Genomic DNA, 26,892 nt, shown 5'->3' with positions numbered 1-26,892 from the left:
AGCTTTTACACTTTTTTTTTTTTACTGAAGTTTTTGAGTTTAAACTCAATTTTAATTAGCAATTAAAATTGTGTGCCTAAAACATCCAAAACATAAGGTGCTCTGAGATGATTTTTGTTGTATCTAGTTTCTATTTTGGTACTTTGCATTTCTCCTGACATGTTGTGGGTTTCGTATTACTTTAACTGCATGTTTTTCCAGGAAGCATCACTTAAAAAAAAAGCGCTGCTGATATCAAAATCCCAACTGAGCTTTATTCATTTTGATTTATCCCATAACTAGACCCAATGTCTACAAGCGATGTAAACTGGAGAGTTGAACAATTAGCTACTGAACACTGTCCCTGAAGCTACTTTTCTCCCAGTTGTTTCTTGGTGTCATGATTATCAGAATAATTACTTCCTCTTTTACAGTGTAATTGTAGCCATATCTCAGTGCCTGTGGCACAAATATTTAATAAAATGATCTTGGAGGTCTTACAATTTGATTGCTGGGAAAACACAGCATCTGATCAAGCTTCTAAAATGAAAGCATTAATTTTATGTTTATAATATCTTGCCTGAAAGTTACAACAGAGAGAGCTTACAATTTCTGACAGGATTTTTCAAGTTGTATCTCTGAATACATTTTCAATGAAGGCATAAAAAGGTTTAAATTTATGTTTTAGTCACTGTGTAAAAATGGGATAGAATCCTATCATACAAAGTTAGGTTCAGATGTCAATGCTGATGATGCCTTACACATACAAGAATGTATGACAAGGTTTAATACTCATTGAATAAGCTTTCTGGGCAGAACAGTGTGGCAACTGAGCAGATCCAAAATGGCTTGAAAGAGCAGAGGAAAGAGACTGGCTTGGGCTTCTCATGGTGGTTAAGGATGGTGGTTTGGGGTGAGGGGTTGGGACACGGGGCTAGTATGGCTTAAATTTCTTGCCAGAGGGAGCACTAAGCTTTTTTATCCTCTTGCCCAGATGAAGGGCAGAAGGTGAAGAGAGAGGAGCATAGCTTAAAGTCTTCATCAAGCAAACATAAAAAATGGAATCAGACTGTTGAAATTTGCATATAACATTCTATTCCTAATGAATATTTTAGGTTAACTTACTGATCATAATTTTCAAGGTTCCTAGTTGTTAACTGAAACTGATAATTTTTAAAAGATGAGATGTTCATTAATATGGTTTATCAAATGTAAATAAATGATATGCAATTTGTTATCTATAATGATGATTTGCCTATTGTTTAAATTTTTTTTTTGAGTGTTTGTTTATGGCCTCTGCTATACAGAGCAGAGATTTTGACACTGTAACCCGGCTAAAAATCACCTGGAAATCTTGTTAAAACACATTGCTGGGTCTCATCCCCAGAGTTTCTGATTTAGTAGGTCTGAGGTGGGGCCCAATGATGCCAATGCTCTTGGTCCAGGGACCACACTTTGAGAATGACCAATCTTGAGTTCTTGAATTTTAATAATTTGTTTCCCAGTATCTTGTTCTTTTGAGAATTTTTAGCTTTTTGAATATGATTAGATGATAAGTTTAGGGTGTTCATACAGATGGCCAACAGACGTATGAAAAGATACTCAACATCATTAATTGTTAAATACATGCAAATCAAAACTACAATGAGATATCACTTCACACAAGTCAGAATAGCCATCATCAAAAAATCTACAAACAATAAATGCTAGAGAGGATGTGGAGAAAAGGGAACCCTCATATACTGCTGGTGGGAGTGTAAATTGATACAGTCACTACGGAAAACAGTATGAAACAGTCACTATGGAAAACAGGTTTTTAACAGTTCCTTAAAAAACTAAAAATAGAACTAGCATATGACCAGCAATCCTACTCCTGGGCACATACCCATGGAAAACCATCATTCAAGAAAGATACATGCACCCTGATGTTCATAACAGCACTATTTATAACAGCCAGGATATGGAAACAACCATCAGTAGAAGAGTGAGTAAAGAAGACAAGGTACACATATGGGCTTCCCAGGTGGTGCTGGCGGTAAAGAACGCACCTGTCAATGCAGGAGACGTAAAAGATGCAAGTTTGATCCCTGTGTCAGGAAGATGCCCTGGAGGAGGACATGGCAACCCACTCCAATATTCTTCCTTGGAGAATCCCATGGACAGAGGAGCCTGGTGAGCCACAGTTCATAGTGTTGCAGAGTCGAATATGACTGAAACAACTTAGCATGCACACATGCCCACATATACAATGGAACCATAAAAAGGAACTAAATTGGGTCATTTGTAGAAATGTAGATAAACCTAGAGATGTACAAAGTAAAGTAAGAAAGAGAAAAACAAATACCATATGTTAACACATATATGTGGAATCTAGAAAAATTGTATAGATAATCTTATTTGCATAGCAGAAATAAAGGCATAGACAAAGGGGAAAAATGTATGAATACAAAGGCAAAAAGGGGGAGTGCATGAATTGGAATATCGGGATTAACATATATACACACTATTGATATTATGTATAAAGTAATCAACGAATGAGAACATACTGTATAGCACAGGGAACTCTGGTTAATGCACTGTGGTGACCTAAATGGAAAAGAAGTCCTAAAGGGAGCACAAACATATGTGTGTGTAAATATGTATATGTGTGTATATATATATGACTCTCTTATTTTGCTATACAGGAGAAACTAACACAATTTTAATTCTACATAATTGTAATTGTACATAATTATACACAATTGTAATTGTACATAATACATAATTGTAAAGCAATTATATGCCAATAAAAATTAATTTAAATTTTTTTAAAGGCCAAAATCTTTCAATGTTAAGAATTATTTGGTTACTTTGTAATGCAGGAAACTGATTTAAACATATTGTGAGTTGGTAAGCCTTGCTCATTGCTTACTGATTCTCTTCTCACCCAACAGAGAGAAGCACTTACATATCAGACACATTCTTTGCATGAATTATATCATTAACTGGAAGGGAAGTTTTAATTATTGTTACCAACAGACATGTTGCCACATGTTTCAACTCCATCTAGACTTGTGGACAATAGTAAAATATAAAAGAGTTAATTAATAGAAATTGCTATAAGCAGATAGAATATAATATATCAGAACATATTTATCATTTACTGATTATTAGCAGCAATTCACAATTTTTATCATTATAACAAAAAGTTACATGACAATTGGTTCATAGAAATTAGGTCTATGTTTGTAGTATCAGATCCTTTTTAAAAATAAGTTTACTATGATTAAACAGCAACTTTAGAATCTGAGAAAGAAATATACAATTGGCATTTGAGCAAGGAGCGCAAACAACAGAATTGGAATCTATGCTTTGGACCTAGTGTGTATATTTTAGGTCACTGGTGGCTCAGAGGTTAAAGCGTCTGCCTCTAATGCGGGAGACCTGGATTCGATCCCTGGGTCGGGAAGATCCCCTGGAGAAGGAAATGGCAACCCACTCCAGTATTCTTGCCTGGAGAATCCCCTGGACGGAGGAGCCTGGTAGGCTACAGTCCACGGCGTCACAAAGAGTCGGACACAATTGAGCAATTTCACCTTCACCTTCACTTTCACACTCAACATTCAGCTGTGTAGACTAGTTAAGAGGGGGCGCATCATGTTGTTTTACTTAGATATGGATTCATAAAAAGCACTGGAACCGGAACTTAGAAAGAAAGAGTTGGAACAACTTCTCAAGTGAATCATTGTTGGGGAGTAGAGAATGAAATGAGGATCAGGATTATAAGCATTGGGTTTCCTACAGGAGCTGCCTTCTGCCTAACTTCTCTGGTTTCAAGCATCATTCCTCAAATGGCACTTAAGGGTTAATGTATGCTTGAATGCTTAAGGAAATGGGCCACGCAGACCGGGTCCTGTGAGTTTCAAAGAACAGGCACGCTGTTCTTCAGGTGTCATGGGGAGTTATCACAGTTTTAACACCACCATGTTGATTCCCTGTCAGATTTCTTTCTCTCCTCTTGTCAAATTAGGCTTTCTATTTTCTGTCCACTCTTCTGTTACCAGAGGAAAATATCTGTCTCTCCTCTGAATTAATAAAGGCATTTACTACTTGGGTTCTTACCTGTGTGTATTGCAATAAAGACCAGTGATATCCCTTAAAAGTTTTTCTGTTTTTAAATATATATTTCCTGATTATTAGCATTTAACATAAAACCCAATACTTAATAGATGATGGACACCTTGGTCAAATTAAAGTCTAGTTACTTAAAGATAAATTGAAAGATACATTTTCCTTTCTTTGTTTAATGCTCTCTGGATTTTCACTCTTGTTTTGGTCTGAATCTCAGGTTAGTGTTGTCATCTGTTAAGAAAAAAAATAAGCCAAGTAGTCCAACTTGTTATTTTCTGGGGAATCTTCCTTTACCCACAAGGTTTAGATATCTGTTGCAATAGTTTTACAGTCTGAACCACCAGGGAAAAGTATAGAACATGTACTGAAAAGAAAGGCTTTTAATCTGATGTTTTAACTAAATTTAAAAGAGGGTCATGTTTTTTCAATGGCACCCCACTCCAGTACTCTTGCCTGGAAAATCCATGGACAGAGGAGCCTGGTAGGCTGCAGTCCACGGGGTCGCTAAGAGTCAGACACAACTGAGCGACTTTACTTTCAATTTTTACTTTCATGCATTGGAGAAGGAAATGGCAACCCACTCCAGTGTTCTTGCCTGGAGAATCCCAGGGACAGGGAAGCCTCGTGGGCTCCGTCTAGGGGGTTGCACAGAGTCGGACACGACTGAAGCGACTTAGCAGCAGCAGCGGCAGCAGCAGCATAGGAGAATTCACATTTGATTTTTCAAATATATTTTCTTTCAGTGGAGATCGGATTTGTGTTAGAGTTCAAAAATCTTGAGTCTGTTATGCAAATCTATTTCTAGTAAAATATTAAATAATTACATATAATTTATCTTTCAGTAATGAGTTTCTAATTCTCAATCCTGGCACAATCTACAATATGAGAGTAAGAACAGTGTTCCCACTGAAAGCAGACTTAGTGATAAGAATGTTTGTTATTTTCCTAAATATAATCTGGGTAAATAATAATATTGACTTGATAATAAAAACAAATCAATAATATCAATGTCATAGATTTAAATATCAAGGGTCAAAAGATGAATTTGTTTCCAGGTGCTCTGCTTCTAGCTTGATTTCCTCACCAATTTTTGCCAGAAAATTCTTACCTGAGAACACAATCCTTTTCCTTGATCAGCATTTTCAGTATTTACACATTGCCAAAAAGATAACATCAAAATTTTTTCATATCATATAAAGTTCTTCACAATATGGCTTCTACCTCTCTGTCACTCTCATCTCTCACCATTATCTGTCTCCTTGCACTTTATAACTGAACATACTGAGCTGCTTCTTTTTCAACAAAGAGCATGCTCTTCCCAAATTTCTTTCCAATGAGCATCTTACCACTTCCATTTGAAATGGTTTCTATATGAACCAACTTAGATATTTCTTATTCACTTTTTCTGTTTCAGTCTAGATTTTTCTGTTTTGTTTTGCCTTCTGAGGAACATTCTCGGACTTTCACTAACAGAGTAGTGCTTCTTTGCTTCCATGGTCTTAGTACAAATAAATATTTCAAATTTTGGTAAATTGAATATGAAATGCAGAAATCTGATGGTCTGTTTTTCTGTAGTTTATGCTATGAGAAAATTCTCTATGACTTTATCATATTCCTGCATGATCCAGATCTTCTAAACAAATAGCGTTGTGAGGATGGTCACATAACAAACAGCCGTGGAAACTAGATATTTTGCCTTTCCAAAGATAAAATCTCCCTCTTTAGAGATGCCTTCTCTCTCTCTCCTTCCAAGGGCATTTGTTTAATGAGTAATCTCTTTCTCTGGAGGAGAGCAGTCTATAAAAGAGAGTCTCCTAATTTGGAAATCCTTCCCCTATAATGCAGATCCATTCCATGTACAGATATACACTGACCCTCATCCTCTTGCTCTATGGGGATAGTGGTTTTGAGAGCCAGAGCTAGAGTATTGCTCTTATCACTATTTTTTACTGTGAGTAATAAACTATCTGTGTTTCTGACCCAGGCTGGTGTTTCTTAGCATACACACATGAAACTGTGGCAGGTTAACCTGTCAGCTTGCAGGCAGGTAAAATCTCAGACCCTCCTCAGTTGCTTACTTTTTAAGCTCAATACCTGAGTAGTAGCTTGCATATAGTGAATTCTTAATAAATGTATATTAAATGAATGATTGGGCTAGTCAGTGAAGGGTAGAGGAAGACTTTCACTGATGTAGCCAATATCAGTAAAAATTGTGAATGATACTGAAATTGACTATAAAGATTTTGATGTATGTATCTAGCACACCCTTCTGGGATATCTACATCTTTCATTGTTGTCAAGCTATTTAATTAATCTGTACTAAAAACTGATAGTAATGCAAATGAAAACTCTTTATCCATAGAAAAACAAATTAAATTTGTCCGGTGAATACTGATCAGTTTTACATCCATTTGTAGATTCATGTCAGCATTGTAGGCTGCCTAAATTACCTACAGGGTATACGGCCTACATTCATACTTACGTTTGTTCAGATTTTCCTTTGAATTGATTTTAACATCTTATTAGCTCATTAACTTTGTTAGAAAAATCTTGGATGTGTGTTCCCTTTATAGTTAAAGTTATAATACAGCCTTTATATCATGAAGTGTGTAAGGATTTTCTGTGTGTGTTTGAGTGGGTGTGTGTATGAAAGAGCTATTCTATTTTTCTGTTTTAGACCATCCCCGGTTTCTTTTCTTTGGCATTTTCCAAACCTATAGATCTCAGAGTGTCTATAATCATTGCAGTACTTATACCTTGTGGTTTTCATATGTGCTGTAGATTTTGTAATATTTAAATTGTTTGGGGAAAAATGCATTGTAAAGTAGACAAAGCGACCTACACATCTGACCAACCCATTGCATTATAAATCAGAATAATATAGATTTTAGGTTTGTAAAATAAATAAATGAACATTTATGATACTTTTAAAAAGGGAGTCTAAGTATAGCCAGCAAAGGAATAGAAAATATCTAGGTAGAATGAATCATAGCCATGCCTTGACATGACTGAGCACCCAGAAGGCAAGAACGTTTGAACGGCTGCTGAGAAGATTCACACTGCTGGTTGCAAATCTTGCCAAAAGCAAACTTATTTCCAGGGAATTATGAAGTTCTTTATCCCAATTTCCCTTAAATAAAACAGTGAAAATCATGTTTTCCAGAAAAATTTGTATTCAGAACATGAAATTAAAGATAGAAAGCCCTTAATCACTGTTGCTATACAGACAGATCCTTCTATTTATAAGCAGTAAATCCAACAGAAATAGAAATTCAAGTATACAGAAAAATATTATATTGCAACACAAGAGAAACAAATAATAACTACCTTTTAAAAAATAACTAGTAAATTTATTCAAATTTCATTAATTTTTTTTTTTAACTAATGTCCTTGACTCCAGGATCCAATGCAAGGTCTCAGACTGCATTTGGGTTTGTTTCTCCTTAGTCTCCTCTCGACTGGGAAAGTTCCTCATTCTGCCATGTCCTTGGCACATTTAAAAAGTACTAGTCTGGAATTTTATAGAATGCCCCTCAATTTGGGACTATGTGATGTTTTTTCATGGTTAGATTGCTAACTGTGAATAGTAATGTTTTATTGGGATGAACACCAGAGGGGTGACATCACTTTGGTTCATTACATCAGCTGTTGCACCACATTGATATGTTTTCTTAAACTTGACTGCTTGTCTATGGCGATGCTTCCTAGGTTCCTTCACCATGTAGTTAGTATTGCTCTCTTTGTAACTGGGAAGGTAAATATTTTAAGAGAGGTAACTTAAGTCTATGCAAATATCCTGTTTTCTCATAAAACTTTGATGCTATTTTTTAGTACCTATCGGTAGATCTTGCCTGTAAGCCAGTGCTGCTGAGGACTTCTACTTGGTCATTTTCTATTTTCCTCAGTCCTTCTATGTGTCTTGATTGGAAGTCTTCTCTTAAGAGTTGCCCTTTCTCACCCATTTGTTTATGTAATCAATTATTTAGGAATATTTTATTATTGGAGTTATGATTCAATACTGTCAAAGTTTATTTTTTGCCCAAATGATTCCAGCTGTGGCCGTTTGGAGCACTTTCAGGTTGGCATCTCTGCCTTCCAGTTTATCTTCACATTTTTTTTGGTAGGCAGGTGGGGTGGTGTTTCAGCACAATAATATACTCTGGTACTCCCAACATTATTTTATATTTTTCCTTGCCTCGGCCTGAAATCACTCACTCAAGAACCTTGGTCTGATTCTTAGGATATGAAAAATATCTTTTTTTAAACTTACTAATTTGATAAATGATCTTTTTCAAGGCTTTATGTAGGAATTTCCTAGTATTTCATAATTGTTTATGATTTTATTCAGATGTTCCTAATGTTTCCATTAGAAAACAATATAAGTAGAAAAATAAAATGAGAAGATACCTAATTTCATGTGGAGGTCTTCTATGAACTAAGAAAACGAAAAAACTTTGTTTTCTTAAAAATATAAGCAATGAAGAAATTGCAAGTTTCCAGAAGTGCAGTCAATATTTATTGAATTCTAACCTATACAGAGTACTGCGGGAAGTGCTGTAATGAGCAAAAGTGTGGCCCCTGCCCTTAAGAAGTTGTGTTGTCACCATGAGACCAGGGAATCATTTAATGAACAAACAAGTGCTAGGATGCCATGGGATCACGTAGGTCACATGGTACACTGTTCTCAGTGTATACACCATTTCAACATCATATTTTCCCTTCAATTACTTTTATTAGATCTCTTCTCCTATGGAAGAACACCTGCACTTTTTAAGTACCACCTAAAATCTAATTCTTCCAAGAATTTTTCCTTCATGAGTTCCATTTGTTCCCAAGATACATACTGAACACCTACCATTTGTAAAGCAAAGAGAGGACAAGATGGCAACTAAGATATCTTCCTTGACTTAAACGAATGTTTAACTTGTAGGGACCAAATCTTTCTGATCTCTCAAGTCCATTCTGTTTTATTTTTTTAATTCTGAAAATACCGATGCAAAGTAATAAGCCTCTGAGAATATGTGTGACATTTCCTATTTGCATTATTTTCTATTTAGTCCATGTACGTTCACTTCATTTCATCATCTTCGAGATTTAATTTGCTTGAGTGAAAGGTTTATAGCATCTCTTTTATCCTCACAGCATTGGCCAGTGGTATTTAGCTAATAGATGGATGTAAAATGCTAATTATCATTTCCAACATCAAATGCATTAGCAAACAGAATGTAAATCAGCTGGATTCAAAGCGCTGTCCTAATTTTCTATTTGCTAAACTGTTGATAATACTTCATGGGGTTGCCATGAGGATGAAATGAGCTACATATCATGTAGCATTTGGAAAAGAATTTAGAACATAGTAAACATTTAATGTTATTAATTTTTAACATGAGTTTATGAGAAGCATTAATATTATATGTGATAAAGAGCACAGCCTATTTATGAGTACTGAAGAGGAGAGTAATATGGTCAGATGTGGATAACGGAAGTATAATTATGGACCAGTGCCAATGTCACACTACTTGACTGTTCTGTCTCTGTTCAACATTCTCACAAATTTAATTTTTCTTGTTGCAAAAGTGTATGAAGAATTGAATTTTCATGTAAAATTATTTTTATGAGCTCCATTAAGTTAATGAGGTTAGTTTTGTTATGCTCACCAAGTGAAGGCAAATGCCTTCATCTTTCCAGCCTTCTCTCAATATAAGGGTTTGGATTCTTTAGTAAACATCAATTTTCAAAGATGCACACAATGGCATTCAAAATTAAACAACTTTAAATTATTATTATTTAATACTAACAGATACAAATACCTATGACTGATACATAAAATATGAAGAGCATCTACTAACTACCTAATTTATAAGTAAGCAAGAGATTGGATTCACTTGTGTAATTGTCCTTCATTCCATCACTTGCCTCTTCTTTCAAAAAGGACTGACTCCCTGAATTGTGTCTTTATTACTTTATTGTTTTTCCTCATATGTTTAAAATTAAATTTGTATGCCTGAATTTGTCCAATTTTTCACATTCTTTGATATTGTATAAATGAACACATACTGTATGTAACTTGCCCAATTCCTCAGAACAATGTCAAAACTTGTGCATTTATCTGGAACTATATTTTATTCATTTTACTGCTATAAAAAGTCTAATGTATGAACATATCACAGTTTTTCCCCAACAATGAATGCTAGAAATTTTGGTTTTCATGGTGTTTTCAGTATTTTTTTCAACTTTATTGTATATGATTTTAGTATTCATGGATGAGTTTTATTGTAAATGTGTTGAATCCATATTGTAAGGTTAAGTTATCCATACCTTAAACTTGACCATAGAATTTGTTGTTGTTGTTCAGTTATTAAGTCATGTTTGACTCTTTGCAATCCAATGGACTTGAAGCACACCAGGCTCCTCTGCCCTCCACCGTCTCCCAGAGTTTGCTCAAATTCATGTACATTGAGTCAGTGATGATATCTAACCATCTCATCCTCTGTGGACCCCTCCTTTTGCCTTCAATCTTTCCCAGCACCAAAGTCTTTTTCAATGTGTCGGCTCTTCATATCATGTGGGCGAAGTATACCACAGAATACTGAATTATTTAATTCAGGATACCAATTTACAATGCAAAAAATATTTCTGTTACTCCTCTTTCTTGCCATTAGCTTTCAATTTTTGTCAATATGTGAAGTGTGAAATTATACTTTGTACTGTTTTAAATTTACAGTTAACTACTATTTAATAATGAGATAATGTTTCTTATGTTTATCGGCCAATTAGAATTCCTTTTCTGTGAAATGACCCTTTGAATTTTTTATTTATGCAGGAATTTGATATGTTGAGTCATCCGATCTATAAATAAACTATATTTCTTCACTTATTTTAATTTTTAAAAATGTTTTTCAATAACATTTCATTATTTCTTATATAAAGATTTTGCACAGCATTTAGATTTATTTGCGGGTTTTCTGCTCGGGAGTTTACTTCATGGAAGGTATTTGACTACCACTTCAATTTCTTTAAGTCTTCTCTGGTGGCTCAGCTGGTAAAGAATTTGCCTGCAGGAGACCTGGGTTCTATCCCTGGGTTAGGAAGATGGCTTGGAGAAGGGAATGGCTACCAACTCCATTATTCTGGCCTTGAGAATTCCATGTGCTGTATAGTCCATGGGGTTGCAGAGTCCAACACAACTGAGAGACTTTCACTTTCAATTTCCTTAAGCTATTCTAGTCTTTTTTATTATAATGAGTGAGTAATTATAATTTTATAAAAATTTTCCATTTTTAACTTTTCACACTTATTTGCATAATCTCATCATAACATCAATTTTATATTTGCAGTACAATTTGTCCCTTTCTATTTGTCTGATTATCTGTTATTTGTTCCACTTCTTCCTAAAAATCAGTCTTGAAAGTTTGTCAACTTTATCGATCTTTTCAAGGGTTCTATACTTCGATTTTGTTGATCTACTTCTTACTCTATTAATATCTGATGTTCAATATTCCTTTCCTTCTAAATCTTTAGACTTTTCCTCTCCTTTCCTCTAATTTCCTTCAGTTCAGTCACTCAGTTGTGTCTGACTCCTTACTTGTATGTTTATCTTATTATTTCCATCCCTTTATTTTTTTAAAAAAGTATTAATAGATGGGCTCAATGTTTTCATTGTTAAATCAATTTTGATGAATTCTACAAATTCAACATATATTATTTCCATTGCCATTCAGTTCAACATATTTTCCAGCACTCTATTATTAGTTTTCCTGTCTTCTACAAGTTCCTGTGAAAAATGAGTTCACTTCCATAAATTTTGATTTTATACTTTATTCTGTTTTGTTTTATTTAAATTTTCTATAACCTTTACTGATTTAATTTTTCTTCATTTATCAATTACAGGGAGAATTTGGTAATAATACTTTATTATGGCAGTGGTGTCATCAACTTTTATTAAGACCTACCAAATTTTATGTATTTTTGCAATATTGTTTCAAGCATCAAAGTATATAACTATTATATAGTTCTGGTTGTATTGAAATATGTATTGCAAGTTGGTTGATAAACCCTAGTACTGCCCCCCTGGATCTATCTTCATGTTTAAGGGGAAGCCACACTTCTAAAGGGCTGCTCCCAGCCAATACCAGTATAGCTGGGGTGCACTGCCTATTGGCCAATTTCTGTGAAACACAAGGTTTTTACTGATAGGCAGCTCCTCATTGGCCAAATTTTTTTATAACTGCTCTTCAGTCTCAGTCTCTTTCTACCCAATTTTCTCTCTTTTTTCCTCTCCTTCAATAGAGTCAGATGGGCTTTATGAAACTTTTTGTACCTTTTCTTGCTCCCTCTCTTTCACTTTTCACTTTTTCCCAAAACATTCTCTTGCACAGCTAATCCCATTTCTGACATCTGCTTTTCAGGGCAGTGATATGTGTATTGTGTCTTTTTCATGTTTCTATTTCTCTTCTCTTTGTATCTCTCTGCTAGATTATTTCTTTCATTGCATTCTCTTTCCCATTACTTCATTAGAAGTTACACACTCTGTCTTTATTTTTAATGATAACAGTAAAAACTATAATGCATATTTAATTATAAAATATAAACTTGATTATTTTTATGCCATATAATACATTGCTGTTGGTATCACATTACTTGGAACAATTAATGAGATATATCTCACACTGCTATTTCTTTTTTTTTTTTTTCCCTACTTGGACTTTGTTTAGTTTTCTAAGTCTGTAGATTGATGGCTTTTAGCAGTTTTGAAAAATTCATCACATCAAATACTATATCCACTCAAATTCTGTCTTATCTTTCTGTGACTCTGTGTAGACATACTTTAGATTGTCTTGTTCTATACTTTATATCTTCTCATTTATCTCTTGTATGCCCCATCTCTTTATCTTTCTGGGCTGCATTCTATGAAATAATTCAAATTTATATTCTGATTTATTGAATATTTAGCTAACTTTGTTAATGTCAAATCTTTGAGCTTTATGGAGAAGGTGATGGCACTCCACTTCAGTACTCTTGCCTGGAAAATCCCATGGACAGAGGAGCCTGGTAGGTTGCAGTCCATGGGGTCGCAAAGAGTCAAACACAACTGAGCGACTTCACTTTCATTTTTCGCTTTCATGCATTGGAGAAAGCAATGGCAACCCACTCCAGTGTTCTTGCCTGGAGAATCCCAGGGACAGGGGAGCCTGGTGGGCTGCCATCTATGGGGTCGCACAGAGTTGGACACTATTGAAGTGACTTAGCAGCAGCAGCAGCAGCAGCAGCAGCATTGAGCTTTAAATATATATTGTCCTATTTCTTACTTCTAAGAGTTCTATTTAGATATGTTTTTCATCAGTTTGGTCAATTTTTATGATTTTCTGCTGCTTACTTATATTTTTAATCCCCATTCTTTATTTAATAGTTCTAATATATATAGTCTCCATGCATCTGATACTGCTATTTATGGCCTCTCTCATTTACAGTGTCTTGTTTCTTTGTGTCTTGTAACTTTTGCCATACTTTTGTGGTTTTTGAAACTTTGTGGGAATTGCCTGAGGTTTGCATTGAAGGCAGGCATGTAAACTTCTGCTCTGGAGACCAGTAGGCAGAGATCATCTCAAACTATAATAATTAATTTCATTATTGATCCAAAATACCTATTTTTGGATTTGAGGAGCTTGAAAGGGACTGTTGAGATTCCTTTGCCACCTGACTTGGCTGTGACAATAATTTCTTCTTTGTCATTTTGACTTGTCCCACTTGACATACTGTTTTACCTGCAGACATTTATTAGGCTGTCAGGAGGCTTTTATGTCCACAAATTGTCAAACCTATGTCAAAGTCTCTGCTTGAGACCCCTCAGGCCACCAAGGTAATATGAAAAAATGCTGCATAATTTTTGAATGTCTTGCTACCCAAGAGGAAATAAAAAACCCAAGTTCAAGTTTCCCAGGTTTGACAAATGCCAAACCCTCTACACGAAATCAGTTTCTACTCTAAGTTTCTCCTCTGACTCACTTTCCCCTCCTCTTAACGACTCTGGTTTCCTCCTCCAGAGTCTGAGAAATACCTAATGTTCTAGCTCACATAAGGTTATGTGTGTATTCCAGGTGTGCAATATCTATTCCAACACTTTTAGTTGTTATCAGTAGACACATCTTCCAGGCTCTTAGATACCACGGCGCCACAGTGTGAGAAATGGAAGTTTCATCTATTGCTCTCAATTTGACATTGAGAGAAAACACATTTCTAAAAAGTCAGGACTGAGATATTGGATCACAAACTAGCCAGGCTCTTTCCACTGCTACCTGCTCCTACACAGTGTTTACTTAAAATCTTAGGCAACAATATGAAATTTTTATTTTCAGAATTTATCTTGTTTTGAAATACATGTTTTCTTTTGCTTTGGACCACCTTGTGTGGGAGTAGCTTCTTTCCACTTCATTCCTTATGTGTGCTTTGGTTAAAAAAAAAATGAAAATAAAAAATAGATTAGAGAGGAAGGCTTTGTGAGTGGATCTTTTGTCTTTACCTAAATAGAGGGAAACCTGCTAAAATAATACCATGCAGAGAACATGACATCTCCAAATACTTTCCAAATTGGAACTAGTAGAGGAGAAATAGTCAAAAGGGTTTATATCATCTATTAAAGACCCCCATGATCTTTTAAATGCCTCATAGGCTTAAGGTAAGTATCTATAACAATGTAACCCCAGAAAAGAACCAGGGGATCCTCTATAAATAGTCATGGCAAAATATGCGTTTCTATCCATTAATAAAAAATACTTTTCCACTAGGCATTATTTTAAATGGACATTATGAAAGACACTGATATTATCTTTCCAAACTTCTTCACTGGATCATGATTTCCTTTTTGTAAAAGGACTATGTTGCATGTGCATGCTAAGTCACTTCAGTCATGTCCAACTCTCTGCAACCCTATGGACTGCAGCCTACAAGGGTCCTCTATCCATGGGATTCTGCAGGCAAGAATCCTGGAGTGGGTTGCCAGGCCCTCCAGAGGATCTTCTCAACGCAGAGATCAAACCCAGGTCTCTTGGGTCTCCTGCAGTGGCAGAGGGGGGTTCATGTTTGGGAACGCATGTAAGAATTAAAGATTTTAAAATTTAAAAAAAAAAATAAAAAAAATAAAAACAATTAAAAAAATAAAATAAAATAAAATAAAAAAAAAAAAAAATAAATTATATTTAGTATATTTAAATTACAACCAAAATCACCTAACCTTTAACTTATTAATATTTTTCCATTTACAGATGTAGTCAGTTTTATATAAAGAAGGCCATACTTTTCACTTCTCTGATAAATGCTTGGTTTCTCAAGTTTAACTGATTAAAATTCCTTAAAAACTAATCTCATTTATAAATGTATCTGACTCTCTTGAACATACTAACACAGCATTTTAGATTAATACATTTGATTTTTTTTAAAAAGTGTTTTAAGTGGCTAACAGAGCAGCCATAGTAATCTAACAAACAAGTTCACCCTGGGTCTTAAGCAACTCTTATGAATCGGATAACTCAAACTGATAAAGGTAGGAGATCATTTTCTCTTACATTGCTAAATGCTATTAACTAATGCTTCAAATTCTTACACTCTCCAAATTACAATCAAAAGTCTGAAACTGATTTTAAGAACAACATTAAAATAACAAATAAATAATGTTGAGGATTATCCAAAAATATTAATGCTATGGATTTTGATTACTATATCATAGCTTATATTTACATCCTTTTGTGTGTGTGTGTGTGTGTGTGTGTGTGTGTGTGTGAAGTCATTCATTCACTAAAAAGAGGTCAGTTTTACTAAATTAGACAATCTGAAGTTGCAGGGTGATAACTGGGCCAAGCCACAAGGTTACTTGGACTTCCCAGGTGGCACCATGGTAAAGAATTCTCCTGACTATGCGGGAGACAAGGATTTGATCCTTGGGTTGGGAAGATCCCCTGGAGTAGTAAATGGCAACCCACTCCAGTATTTCTGCCTGGAAAATTCCATGGACAGAGGAGCACGGCAGGCTCCAGGTCCGTGGGGTCGCAGAGTCGACACGACTGAGAGATTAGGCACATCCACACAAGGTTACCTAGAAGTCGGGGACTCAAATTTAGAACCTGGAACTGGGGAGTACACACAACCCTATGGATATCCTCAACTTCTTGTATAGAAGACTTACAGTTGCCATGTCAAGTAGAAATTCCATGCCAAATTTTAATATGGGGTGAGTCTTATATCCACCTTATTTGTCAATTTTCTTAACTATTTCCTTGGATTAAATTAATCTCTTTATTAACTGAATATATCAATCACTGTTCCATACTCACTTTAAACCTACTTTTTATTCAGTGATGATTTCAAAATCATTCCTTGATAGTGTTATCTGATAAAATACTGAGTAGACAATTAACTTTAACTTCAAGATTAATAACAAATAATTTTAAGCACATTTTATGCTATACTTGAAATCTAGTCATACTAAAATATTATTTATTATCTATCTGGAATTCAAATTTAACTGGGTATCCTGTATTTTTATCTGCTAAATTTGTTAGCTCTTATCCTCAGCATAAGATTTCCAGAAGTTACTGTATAAACTTTACTTTTATTAATATTAAGCTATTCTCTTACCTTTTCTATAGACTCATGGAGGTTAAAACTCTGTCATTCCTCCCCTTCACCTTCTGGCAAGATACACAGCCTCAAGTAGATGTTAAATGAAAATTTGCTAATGAAGCCTTCTTCTGAAAATCTAATTACTATCAGCCTCCAGATCAGTTTGGAAATTGTACAAGTGTTGGGCTGGCTGATATGAGTCTCTATGGAAAAAAGAAAATACATGGAGTTACTGAAAGGTGTGATGTGCCTTCAGACCCACTCGTGTGGTAGCATAATGTCACATGGAAGACAGGTACCACTTATGTCAACAGAATTAACTAATCGAGTGGGGTTACTTTTTTTTTTAACATAATGGGGTATTCATATTTTTATGTCCAGTCAGTTCAGGCGCTCAGTCATGTCCAACTCTTTGCGGCTCCGTGGACTGCAGCATGCCAGGCTTCCCTGTCCATCACCAACTCCCAGAGCCTTCTCAAACTCATGTCCATCGAGACAGTGATGCCATCTAACCATCTCATCCTCTATCGTCCCCTTCTCCTGCCGCCTTCAATTTTTCCCAACCTCAGGGTCTTGTCTAGTGAGTCAGTTCTTTGCATCAGGTGGCCAAAATATTGGAGTTTCAGCTTCAGAGTCAGTGCTTGCGACGGATATCCAGGACTGATTTCCTTTAGGATAGACTGGTTGGATCTCCTTGCAGTTCAAGACTCTTAAGAGTCTTCTCTAACACCACAGTTTGGTTAATACAGTATTGCTACTAAGTGAGCACTAAAGACCTATTTTTAGCAAGTTTGCTGCTGAGCTATTCAAGGAGCTGCTGATGCTCCTCTCTAGGCAGGTCATGGTCCGCTGCATGTGGTCTGCAGAGCCCTTCATCAGGGTTAAAAGCTACACTTCATTAGCAGGCTCTTCCTACCAGGACTTCTCACCAGGGCTCTCCTCACTGTAAAATGTATACAAAGTATCTAGTGGCTCTGATTCCTGAGTGGTATGTATATGCTTGTTTTAAGAGATTAATGACAAGGAGAGTGATCTTTAGAATACATTACCGAAAAAATACAGGACACTCAAGGAGACTGCCCAGAATACCCAACATTTATTCTCAGGACCAGAGCAGCTTTAGAATTAAAATCTCGGATTTGAGGACCTTACTGATTTTTCACCTGTGCAGTTTGAAAAATTCTTCAGTGATTCTAGACTTACTTATCCCGGTATTTCAGATAAGGTTTCAGGGGATGGATGGGGAATCAATATACTTTCTAGAAACAATCCCAAATAACCTTCATGTGACTCTGTGAATATGTCAAACTATCACTAAGATTGTGGGAATGAAGAGGGTATTTATGAAGAAATAAAATCCCCACAATTATAGAGCTAGAGAGATCAAAAGTGCAATTTACAAAGAGCACCTAACTATAAAATGTTTTTTTTTTTCATTATCTGAATAGAACATAGTCAATGTGGAATAATATAAAATTTAGGGCCAAAAGGAACTGAGCTTATTCAAACTTCATTCATGAAATTACAAGCACTGTTAGCAAATTTGATGTACTTATCTTCACAGTTTTATATACATATATGGCAAAATGGGGTTCCAACATATACTGTTTTATTAAATAATTAATGTGCTATTTTATAAATGTGATTAACATGAATGCTTAAAATTAATTTCTATATAAATAAATATAAATATATGTTTTCACATGAACTATTGAATAGTATACATTTTTTTACTTTCCAAAACTGATTTAACCAATCTCATGTGTCAGGACATTAGGATTTTTTTTCTTTTTCTCTTAATTAACAATTAAAATTTCAATTAATATCCCTGTGCAACACCTTTGGATATATTTCATTTATTTTCTTAATACAAATTCCTGGTATATTGTTTTTAAGTTTTATATTGCTTAAGTTTTTTCAGATATATTTCCACATTGCCTTGTCTAAAGTTTGCCCTGGGTAATGCCACCACCAGAGTGTCAAAGAGCCTCTCTCCACAAAGTAAGATTGTAAAGCAGAGAAGGAAGGAAATCCTATGTCTGCAAGTGGGGATGGAAAGTTTTAGAGAATTTAGAGCTTAATGTGGGCTTAAAGAACAAGAATTTCAAGGGGAAAAAGGAGATAAATCTTCTGTAATATTTTGATATTTTTGTTATTCTTCTTTTAAATCACATTTGAGTTAGAAGAATTTCAATGTGCAAACTTGAAAGAAGCTTCATCCTTACTGATCAGGGTCCCTCATCCTTCAGTTTTCTAGGGCATCATGGCAGGACCCTTTCTTCTGCACACAGCTGGAGGGAGGGTACTGCTCTCCACTCACTTTTCTATTTCAATCATTTTAAGTCATCAATTAACCAAAACAAAATTTTATGACAAAAGCAAGGACTTTCCAACATTCAAGTGAAACAAAGTGATCAACTCAAATGTTGTTTCCATGCTCATTCATTCATAGCAGACATTTATGTTCCCATTCTGCTCCTCGCCCCATGGTCTCTCCTCGACTTGCCTGTCAGCCATATAGCTTTCCCTGGTTTCTCATATGGCCCGAAGGAAAATGAGAAGGGTCACAATGGTAATAATAGTTCCTCCTCAGTTATAAATTTGTTCTTTTGCCAGTACAGGTTCTCCACAAGTGAGAGCCAAAGAACTTTTTCCAACCGGTGCTTGATTAGGAGGAACATGAATAATTTTTAAACCTAAATAACTTTTCCTTTCAAGTCCATCTTTTGTATGAAAAAATGCTATTACTAATGTGCTGGTAAACAGCCTTCTCCTTCTAGTTGGAGTATATTCAGAAAAAGTAGAACAACAGACAGCCTTTGCTGCTCTTTTGCAATTTTAATAAATTGCCATTTGTGTGTGTATAAGCAAATGCAAAACTCCTCCTTTTGTAGTGATCAAAACCTAACAACAAAGCCCTGTTGATTGACTAAGTTTTTCAATTTCTAATTAGCAAATTTTGTTCTCACCTTCGCAAACACCATAAATAAACTCCTTTTACTTGGAAGCTAAAAGGCAAAGATCCTTTGAATCTCTACATTACGACACATACTAAACAAAGCAAGTCTAGGTTTTGATGTTTTCTTTGATTTAAACTTACACTGCAAACAAAAACAAGTAACACCTCAGCCATCAATTCTTCAATCTTACAAAAGGAAATTAACCCCTTTGAAAAAGGACTGCCATCTTCTTCCAAATAAAGATTTTTTATGGTAAAGAAAGAATGTTTTATTAAAAGCCTGTTAACAAGCAACAACAATAAGAAAAAAAATAAAGACCTTCCACTTACATAGGACTTGTCACGTTCAAGCCATTGTGGTATAACAGGCCTATACAGGGAATTTTTTCCCACAGAACTTTTACCACAATTTAACAAATTGACTTTTATTAGCCCTCAGAACAAGCTGAACATTAAGAGACTTAGAAACTTTCTCATGGTCACACAGTAAGAGATAAAACAAACATTTGAGCCCAGATATATTTCACTCCAATACCCTATCCTTTCTATTCATATTATAATATGATAGACTAGGACATGAAATATAGAATAGGCTTCAAATAACTAAATGAACTCATTTTCCTTTGGGCAGTTTTCAAGGGAAGTGGGTAAACGTGAATAGAAGTTGAGATATTTTTAAGTTTTCTCTATGTAGTTAAAAAATGTTTATTGGTATTTACTGGGAATTGATTGTTTTGGGGGGCTTTCCCGGTTGTGCTAGTGGTAAAGAATCTGCCTGCAATGCAGGAGACGTAGAGTGGCCACTTTGATCCCTGGGTTGGGGAGATCTCCTGGGGAAGGGCATGGCAACCCACTCCAGTATTCTTGCCTGGAGAATCCCATGGACAGAGGAGCCTGGCCACAAAGAGTTGAACAGGACTGAACTTAGTATGCATGCATGCAATGGTTTTATCAATGCTATAGAAGAATGATTTTTTTTTTTTTTGGAAAGATTTTTTTTTTTGAAAAGGAGAGTATGCTAAAACTTGCATTTTAAAATGTTGATCCTTATCCTATGCAAGATGAATATAGTGTGTCCAAAAATGAAGTAAGGATGTTCTGAATATAGTTTTGGTAACAGGAAGCAACTAAAGAATCTAGGAGATATTTCTCAGGAGGATATAATGGGATTTGATGTTAGATTAATACTGGGGAGTATAGAGAATGACATAATTAAAAATGAGTTTTCCATGTTAAAAATATAAAAGAATGTGCATGTCCTTATTAGAAATCAGCAGTTGATAGACTAGAGAATGCATATCCCCATTCAGGTCAGTCCTTGACAGGGGATGGCTTAGTGCTTGATTCCTCAAGGGACTAGAGAAATATTATTTAGCATCTAAACTTGAAATCTGGAGAGAAGTTGTAAGATTGCAGTTAAGGATCTGAAATTTATTCATCCTAGAATGGAAAATGAAAAATACAGTGCTGGTATTCATACAAATTCTGGCTTCAAGGATTGCGTCTATGAGTCCGAGAAACATGTGAAAGGGAAGCTTGCCTGGAAGAAACCATCTCTTTATCGTCAAAAATCCAAGACTACACAATCTGCTGCAACTTCAAGAGGTAAAGATTTTCAATTAAATCAATAAAAGAAATTAACTTTCATCAGTCAGTCTCCTTACTCCTTTCTCTCAATTAGCAGTTTTAACTTGCCCTTATCTCATGGGCGGAGGAGCCTGGTAGACTGCAGTCCATGGGGTCGCGAAGAGTCAGACACGACTGAGTGACTTCACTTTCACTTTTCACTTTCATGCATTGGAGAAGGAAATGGCAACCCACTCCAGTGTTCTTGCCTGGAGAATCCCAGGGATGGGGGAGCCTGGTGGGCTGCCGTCTTTGGGGTCGCACAGAGTCGGACACGACTGAAGCGACTTAGCAGCAGCAGCATATCCAGGTCAAGCACTTCCCTGGTAGCTCAGTGATAAAGAATCCAGTCTATAGGGTCGCAAAGAGTCAGGCACAACTGAGTGACTTAGCACATATGCACATATCCAGGTCAACTGCTTGACTCAGGTCAGGTTCAGGAAGCCAAAAACCTTCCTGTCTTTTTTGCCCCTTCATAATCCACATTAAGTTGTATTAAGTTAAGAAGTTGACTCTAAAATAGTGGTTTCAGTCACATTTGAATCATATGAGATGAAATAAAGGAAAAAGAAAAGAAAAAAATTTGGATGCTCAGACCATTCAAATGCATAAATCAGAATTGCTGCTGATGGCAGTAGGATACTGAAATTTAAAAAATACTCCCCAGGTGATAATGATCTATAGACAGAGTTGAAAACCAGAGCTTTAAGGAAGTGCCATATTAGAAAATACACTTCTTTCCTGTTCTTTATTCTCCTTTCCTAATTAGTCAGCCATTGATGTTCTTCATTGTGGTGAGTGATACACATTTATTCTGTATATTCTTTTTCTCCTCAAATAAGATTTCTACCCATTTTTAAGCACTTGTGACTGCTTAGTTAATTTATTTTTGTCTACACATCAACATTGAGACACCACATTATGTTTTAGAAAACATTTATCATGGAGTTTTATGTTTCGCAGAATTGAATCTTCAGTATGGATCCATCATTAGGTTTCCCCCACCTCCTCGGGTTTGATTGGCAGGAACATGTTTTCCCATGGAGTCCTGCCAATAACATTTGTGTATAACGGACAAGACCAAGTCTCAGGAAGGGTTTGAGCTGGCGGACATGACAGATGTTTTGGCAAAAGCTTTCATTATTTAGCATGCCATTGTGAATTATTAATACAATGACATTGTGAGGCCCTAGAAAAGTTGAAGTAGTCCTGTGAATCTTGCAAATGTTAGGGTTCAACATATTATTAATTAGATCATTAAAGAATAGAATATGCAAGTATTATATAGGAAATAGTTGGCCATGGCCAATAATGGCAAACTTTACTTGATAATTTGCATGTTGTATACTAAGTATAGAAAGTAATAGATCTCTCACTACATGAGAGAGGATTTCAGGAACATAAACGCTAAGAAAAGAGTAGGTATTACTCCCAGAGCTTCAAAATTACTTGATAGGTAATATTTCTCAAAAGATCTCATAGTAGGCTGATATGATAAGGGCTTTCAATTTACTTACTGTGTTTTCTAAATTTTCTTATCTCTCCCTTTCAAAGCAAGCAAGAAAATCTGTTTCAAGTAAAAGTTTCTATCCCTTCTATGGCAATATTTTATTGAGTTCTCTGTTCCAACATTACCCTAGACCATTAAAAAAAAGAAAAAAAAACTGTTGAACAAAATATCTAGAGACCTAGATGTTTTGCCACCGACACATTGTCTAACAGCGTGAACCTCCATTTTCTCATGGGAATGAATAGATATATTTATTTCCCCTATTACACAAAATAGGTGTAAGTATAAAAGGAGTCAAAATGTACAAACATGCTATTCTTAGAGAACATAGGAACTTATTCTGGGGTTACATACATTGCCACTGGGGAGGAGCACAATATGTGAATGCAAAATGTGTTGTTTTGGCATGTGGATTGTTGTGAGCTGAAAGCAGTCAAGACCCAGAGATTCAAGAACAATTTCTACTTCTCTTTTAACCATCTAGAAGAATGTAGATAGCGAGCTTGGCTGAGAAAGAGCATTATTACCAGAAATAAATTTTTATCTGAATGATCTATCTGTATTGCAGGGCAAACATCTGCTATTCTTATTGTCCTGTCAATAACTTTCCGTTCTCTGAAGCCTCAGGCCCCTAACCCATTCCTTGATTCAGGATGGCATATAAGCTTCAATTGCCGGACTGACAGTGTTGGGTCTAACATCTTGGGGCTCCCATGGATACAAAATTAAATTTATTTTTTTCCTGTTAATCTGTTTTATGTCAATTTAATTACCAGACCAGCAAAAAAACCTAAAAGGGAAGAATGAAAATGTTTTTAGCACCTATATCACTTTTGTAACACTTGCCTTCTATATGTTTACCTGAATCCTCTTATTGGCACTCAAATATACTTCATCTTCCTTATCTGAACACACACACAGATAGACAAACCAACACTTTTTCAGTATTTATATCCCCCTTTATCTATGAGGTAGGTCTTACTCGCTCATTCCCATTCACTTTTTTAGAAGTTGACCATATGTATTGAATCCTTATTTCCTACTTCCATCTGGCTTCTACTTCCATAATTTTGCTGACACAACTCTTACTAGGGTCACTAGTGATCTTTTATGTCATCAAATCTAAGTAATGTTTTATGGTCTTTATCTTAATTTTTAAGAGATTTTAACACTGTTGCCTATGCTTTGTATATTCTCTACTCCTCTGGATTTACTTTCTGATTTTCTCTTATCTGTCTGAAAGATCATTTTCATTCATATTTAAAAGACCATTTTTCTTTTACATGGCTATTGGCATAGAAACAAATTTGGAACTCTTCTACTTTCTGCTCTATACTACATTATTTTCTCAATAGATATTGCTAATCTTCCCACTCTTGTTATCTTACTTTCAGATATATATATATATTCCCAGCTAGGATATATCCTCTCAGGTCCACATCCACATAGCTAACAAAAATGATCCTCAAATCCATTAAGTCCAGTTTTAACTCACACTATTCCCTCTATTATGTTCAAACTACTGCACAAATGCATTCATCTCACATACTAGCAAAGTAATACTCAAAATTCTCCAATCCAGGCTTCAACAGTAAGTGAACCACGAATATCTAGATGTTCAAAATGGATTTAGAAAAGGCAGAGGAACCAGAGATAAAATTGCCAACATCCGTTGGATCATCGAAAAAGCAAGAGAGTTCCAGCAAAAGATCTACTTTGCTTTATTGACTATGCCAAAGCCTTTGCCTGTGTGGATCACAGCAAACCATGGAAAATTCTTAAAGAGATGGGAATACCAGACCACCTGACCTCAGATTTCCTGAGAAATTTGTATGCAGGTCAAGAAGCAACAGTTAGACCTGGACATGGACCAACAGACCAGTTCCAAATTGGGAGAGGAGTACCTTAAGGCTGTATATTGTCACCTACTTATTTAACTTATTGCAGAGTACATCATGCAAAATAAGGGGCTAGATGAATCACAAGCTGGAATCAAGATTGCTGGGAGAAATATCAATAACCTCAGATACTCAGTTGACACAACCCTTATGACAGAAAGCAAAGAACTAAAGAGCCTCTTGATGAAAGTGAACGAGGAGAGTGAAAAAGTTGGTTTAAAACTCAACCTTCAGAAAACAAAGATCCTGGCATCCAGTCTCATTACTTCATGGCAAATAGATGGTGAAACAATGAAAACAGTGAGAGACTTTTTATTTTGGCGGGCTCCAAAATCACTGCAGATAGTGACTGTAGCCATCAAATTAAAAGACACTTGTTCCTTGGAAGAAAAGCTATGACCAACCTAGATAGCATATTAAAGAGGAGAGACATTATTTGCTGACAAAGGTCCATCTAGTCCAGGCTATGGTTTTTCCAGTAGTCATGTATGAATGTGAGAGTTGGACTATAAAGAAAGCTGAGTGCCAAAGAATTGATGCTTTTTAACTGTGCTGTTGGAGATGACACTTGAGTGTCCCTTGGACTGCAAGGAGATCCAATCAGTCCATCCTAAAGGAAATCAGTCCTGAATATTCATTGGAAGGATTGATGCTGAAGCTGAAACTTTAATACTTTGGCCATCTGATGTGAAGAACTGACTCATTGGAAAAGACCCTGATGTTGGGAAAGATGGAAGGCAGGAGGAGAAGGGGACAACAGAGGATAAAATTGTTGGATGACATCAGCGACCTGATGAACATGAGTTTGAGCAAGTTCCAGGAGTTGGTGATGGACCAGGATGCTTGCGTGCTGCAGTCCCATATGGCCACAAAGAGTAGGACATAACTCAGTGACTGAACTGACTGACTGATTTCCTCTAAAATCTTTTCATAGTCTCCTGTCTCAATAAATGGAAACATACATTTAGTTCTATGGATCAGAAATTATAGTCACAGATGGTATCACTGTTTCCTTTAAATTTTACATATAACTTATTATAATATTCTTTTTAACTTTTAAAATTTCTAGATCTCATCTATTCTCATATTTTCACTGCCTTACCATTACTCCAAGATACTGTCTTCTCTTTCCTGTACTAGGAAAAACAGTCTCCAAAATATTCCCCACACATCCACTCTGTCTACTTGTTATTGGTTCTCCATACTGTGGCATGACTGGTCTTATCAAGATGGGACTCAGTTCATTTCACTTTCCTCTTTGTTTAAAATATCTCAATGATTTTACATTGTGTTAAAGATAAAGATGAACATTATTAAGGTGAACTAAGATGCCTGTATAATCTGATCAATCCCTGTTTCTTCGGTGTCATGTAATGACACTCTAGTCTTCATTTACTGCCCATTATGCCAGCTTCATTCAGTCTTTTTACTGATACTCTCTTTTTTTAGAGAATTTTTGGAGTTCATAGCAAAATTAAGCAGAAGGTACAGAAATTTCCCAGGTACCCTTGCCCCTCCCCAACAGGCATAGCCTCCTCCATTATGAATATTACCCAACAGAATGATACAATTGTTGCAATTACGAAATGAAATATTTCCTGACATATCAGTGAACACAAAATGTCACAGCCATCAGCGATTTCTGGCCTCTTAATGTGAAGGAAGGCTCTCAAAAAAGAACGCGATGCCTGCATTCCAGCAGATGCTACTCTCCCACCGCGATTGCTGAGAACCTCAGGGTGGGGGGTAATGTAAGAAGCAGCCATCTGCCACATCTGCCAACCCTTACAGTGATGGGTAACAGGATTTGGCCCCAGATAGCTGAGGTTCGTATGACACAATGAATTCTATAAGCTATGAGGCTTGCGTCTTCCCATACACAGAACTCTAAATTCCTCGGCTTGATATCTGGGTTTCTTTACTACTTAACAATAATCTTTGATGTTCAGATCGCCTGCTCCCTTTGTTGCAAATTTGTATATGGCCTGCCTCCCTCTCCTGCCTCCTCAGAGTAGTTTTCTCGGGGCTACTGAGATGCTGGCTCCCTGGCTTGAAGTCCTTAACATTCCCACCAAATAAAACAACTTTCTACTTTCAGGTTGTGACTATATTTTTAGTTGACACAATTGATTAACTTATATTTAGCCATCATAATCACCTAAAGGCAGTAGCTGACATAAGGGTCCATTCTTGGT

Source organism: Capra hircus, chromosome 11 (assembly GCF_001704415.2).
Source record: "Capra hircus breed San Clemente chromosome 11, ASM170441v1, whole genome shotgun sequence".
NCBI lineage: Eukaryota > Metazoa > Chordata > Mammalia > Artiodactyla > Bovidae > Capra > Capra hircus.
This window is presented reverse-complemented; position numbering follows the sequence as displayed.